At 32.5% G+C, this 4,729-nt stretch overlaps 1 long non-coding RNA gene across 1 annotated transcript; it reads right to left on the bottom strand.

Moving 5' to 3' along the window:
* Positions 1-3,284: 3,284 nt before the first annotated feature.
* On the bottom strand, positions 3,285-4,453 carry LOC132727474 (uncharacterized). The gene is made up of 2 exons (XR_009625359.1): positions 4,247-4,453; positions 3,285-3,805 (listed from the first exon to the last, which is right to left on the bottom strand). It is a non-coding gene; the product is annotated as an uncharacterized LOC132727474 (long non-coding RNA).
* Between the last annotated feature and the right edge of the window lie 276 nt (positions 4,454-4,729).

Here is a 4,729-nt window from a genome sequence, read left to right as displayed (position 1 = left end):
GTGGATAGTAAACATGAAATATCATGCTTGAACGTGAGTGTAAATGACTTTTGTTTCGGGTCACACAAACAAACACATTTTTGTAAACATTTAAAGCAGTTACAAAATTGTTTCTTTTAATATTTTTGTTTCATGCTTTCTGCAACATAGTTCTGCATTCTTAACTTGAAATATTTGTCCTATACAAGAAGAAGAAGAGATAGTAAAACAGAAAGCCACTTTACCAGAGTCCAAAGGGCCTTTTCCTTTTTTAAACAAAATATTATTGTACATGTATATCAAATCGTTTTATTACCATTGTTATTATTATTTTTGTTATTATTATAAATATGTATATATTTATGTATATAATTATGATACCATTGTTTCATTTAGAGCATTCGTAAGTGAATTATTGCCGTATAGTAAAATATTCAATGTAATAGTTGTGATTTAATTTAATTTGTTTGAAAGGACAATGTTTTCATCTTGATACATGGGAAAATGGTGGAAATATAGTGTTCTGTATTGTCAATTACAGCACATATGCAAAAAGGCATTCTTTAATTTTTCTGAAAACGGATACTGTTTCAGAGAGCTGCAATGTGTTCTTAATCGTGTATGTAATATTTTATATCTTTATTCATTTTCAGAAAACATTAAAAATATTTTCCTTACAAGTAGTTACAAAATGATATTTTTCTAAATAATTGTTTAATCCCAAATCATAGGGAAACAGCAAATTTCCCCAGTTGAAGTGAATGGTAACTATCATTTTATTTTTGCATTGGATAACATCGTTGCACTTTGTCAGGCATTGATATATTATCTTGATATTTGTAATACATTAAGACTTCAGATTATTCTCTTTTAACGATTTAAGTTACACAGTGTAAAACGAGGGCGGCGTTTCAAAAATAATTCCACTCTGTAATGGAATCGTATTACATAACAAAAAGAGCGACTATTAATATCTTTTTCGCTGCTTTGTTTTATCAATACGCCATCAATTTGATCGTTGATGCATGCGTTTTAATCGAAATTTATTGTTATGTGTTTTGACCGTTGAACGTCTCTTTCTACGGTAGAACACTTGGATATCAAATAATACTACAGGGAAACCTTTGGGCGAAATATCTGAATTCAAATCTTATTTCTTTTATCAAACATAATAGGGGCTTAAGCATGCATAACGTATGGTATTTTGTTTTATTTTCAGCCTCCAAAATGTCACGCTCTGCACCAAACAACTTGATAATGAGAAAATCGTTTTTTTATATAAAAAATAATAATCAATTTACAGTAAACTCCGTTTATAACCAACTCGTCAGGACATTCAAAATTTGTTCGTTATATCCAGAATCCTTGTAAGCATATAGCGAATTATTTCCTTGTATCAGGAGTCTTTATAGCGAACAGATTTACATATAACGAACTAATTGTTTACCATCGTCCGCCATTTTGAAGAGCTTTTAATTAAGAAGAAATAGTCATTTATTTCTATTTAAGACACAATACCAGAGAGCGTACTTATCCTTTGCTATTTCAGTTTAAATTTTACTCAATTTCTCATAAAATATCATATTTTGTTTCTAAACTCAGTGCTTTTCGTTTTCTTTCAACAAGATTTTCGATTTTTCCTTCCATTTTTTTTATTGAATATCTCCTATTTTAAGGGTGAGATTTACTAATGAAATATATAGATTTCTTTTTATTTCAATCAGATGTCCTTGTAGTTTTCAGTGGATTATGCTTGCAAGCATGCGTGATTATGTTGAAACCGATTATAAATTATCATAATTATTTTACTTGGGCAATACTATTAAAGGAAAGAAATAATAGAATAAAAGGAATAACCGTTTTATTTTGGTAATAAGAACTCATGTAAAAATATCCTAAATTGAAAACTATAACGTACTGCTATACAAATTCATTTAAATGTACATTCGGCCTGAAAATGCGGGATCTATTTACGGATAGCCGATATTTTGTAGTGCGTTATAAAAGTGTAAATCTAAATTGGGAATTAGAAATAAGTTCATTATAAGCGATAATTCCTTATTGCCGTGCTCGCTATAACCGTATATTTTTATAATAAATAAAGACGGCCAAAAATTGGGCCACAATAAATTGTTCATTATAACCAGAAGTTCGCTATAAGTGAAGTTTATTTTAATATAAAAGTTGTTGTCAGAGGAATGCGATATATGCTGTGTTCTAATATTTTCTGTTACCATCAGGTTTCATCCCAGTTAAACGAAAAATAGAAAAATAATTTGTGCACTGCTATGTTACTTAGTCGTTACCAAATTACCAAGAAAAGCAAGAGTTACTTTGCAACATCCGGTTATTTCAATTTCATCAAATATTTATCGCTTTGTGTTGGTTATATGATGTTGACAGATATATAAAGAAAAAGATAGCGGAGGGGTGTTGGGTTCAAGTCTTTTTATTTACATTTCTCATATGACGTCATACTCTTAAAGTTGTCGAGAAAATCTTGAATAATATGATGTCATTCTAACTTAAAAGCCTAGGTTTAAGGCTTATTATTAGATATATGTTAACCCATTCTCATTGCATAACTTGCATAACCATGCAAATAAAAAACTTTCCAAGTTAATGAAAGAAAAGACATATTGTAGTCTATGTTTATTTTTTTTACAGAAAATAGATAATATGTAAATGCTCACTTGCAGAAAGCTACGACGAATAATGAAAAGTGATAAGTGTACAAGAAAACAGATCATACCAACTAATTGATATAGCTTATTGTACAATAAAATGTAAAAACTGTCACATATTGTAATTTATGTATTAGAAACACCTTTGCTGGTGGCACAAATTGTAATAATATTATATTTATGTACTGTTGTCTTATACAAATGTGCGTATATGAAACAACACAATTTCTGGAAAAAATATATGAAATTATAAAATCTCATTGTCATGTTTTTATTTTAGAAATGATTGACACTTTTAGAATTCTTCAAGCAATTAAAACTAGACCTATCACTGAAGGTGATTAATACCCCCACCAGCAACTTTTTGAAAAATAAGTAGTCTGAAGAAAAATTTCAACACAAACTATCAACTGTGTACAAAGAAATATTTCAATTAATTGTAATCCCAACTGGGGTCTCCAAATAAGCTTGTTTTTCACAAAGTTTGATTACAATATCTCATTCCTAACTCTAGTTATTGTCCGGAAACCATTTTTCTATTTTTAGGAATGGTGACCTTGACCTTGACCCAAGGGGGTCCAAATGCAATACCAACCCAGGTCTTCATATAAGCTTGCTATACACCAAGTTTGATAACAATATCTCATTCCTAACTCTAGTTATTGTCCGGAAACCATTTTTCTATTTTTAGTAACGGTGACCTTGACCTTGACCCCAGGGGGTCCAAAAACAATACCAACCCAGGTCTTCATATAAGCTTGCTATACACCAATTTTGATTACAATATCTCATTCCTAACTCAAGTTATTGTCCGGAAACCATTTTTCTATTTTTAGTAACGGTGACCTTGACCTTGACCCAAGGGGGTCCAAATGCAATACCAACCCAGGTCTTCATATAAGCTTGCTATACACCAAGTTTGATAACAATATCTCATTCCTAACTCTAGTTATTGTCCGGAAACCATTTTTCTATTTTTAGTAACGGTGACCTTGACCTTGACCCCAGGGGGTCCAAATGCAATACCAACCCAGGTCTTCATATAAGCTTGCTATACACCAAGTTTGATAACAATATCTCATTCCTAACTGTAGTTATTGTCCGGAAACCATTTTTCTATTTTTAGTAACGGTGACCTTGACCTTGACCCCAGGGGGTCCAAAAACAATACCAACCCAGGTCTTCATATAAGCTTGCTATACACCAATTTTGATTACAATATCTCATTCCTAACTCAAGTTATTGTCCGGAAACCATTTTTCTATTTTTAGTAACGGTGACCTTGACCTTGACCCAAGGGGGTCCAAATGCAATACCAACCCAGGTCTTCATATAAGCTTGCTATACACCAAGTTTGATAACAATATCTCATTCCTAACTCTAGTTATTGTCCGGAAACCATATTTCTATTTTTAGTAACAGTGACCTTGACCTTGACCCCAGGGGGTCCAAATGCAATACCAACCCAGGTCTTCATATAAGCTTGCTATACACCAAGTTTGATAACAATATCTCATTCCTAACTCTAGTTATTGTCCGGAAACCATTTTTCTATTTTTAGTAACGGTGACCTTGACCTTGACCCCAGGGGATCCAAATGCAATACCAACCGGAGTTTTCACATAAGGTTGCTATATACCAAGTTTGATTACAATACCTCATTCCAAACTCTAGTTATCGTCCGGAAACCATGTTGTGGACCGACCGACGGACCGACCGACCGACCGACCGACCGACCGACAAGCTGACTCCTATATACCCCCCCTAAACTTCGTTTGTGGGGGTATAAAAAAACATCATAACTTATCTGCAGGAAACAGCAAAAATGTCTTTGTCATAGGTGTGATCGACAACCAATAATATGGAAAAAAAATTTCTTAAATAACCGGTATATCCTTAAATCCTCAAGAAACATCTGATGGGATATGAGACGTTTGATGTTTTAAAGAAACAAACTTACACCGCGTGTAAAATGAGCTCAGACGCATTTACAAGTTGTGGGAATTTATCTTAAAGGTGGTATGTAACTCTGTTGTTTATATACCTAAATAATCTCAGAATCTGGC

Source organism: Ruditapes philippinarum, unplaced genomic scaffold (genome assembly GCF_026571515.1).
Source record: "Ruditapes philippinarum isolate M1 unplaced genomic scaffold, ASM2657151v2 ctg2141_1_1_1_1, whole genome shotgun sequence".
NCBI classification, from domain to species: domain Eukaryota; kingdom Metazoa; phylum Mollusca; class Bivalvia; order Venerida; family Veneridae; genus Ruditapes; species Ruditapes philippinarum.
This window is presented reverse-complemented; position numbering and strand designations above follow the sequence as displayed.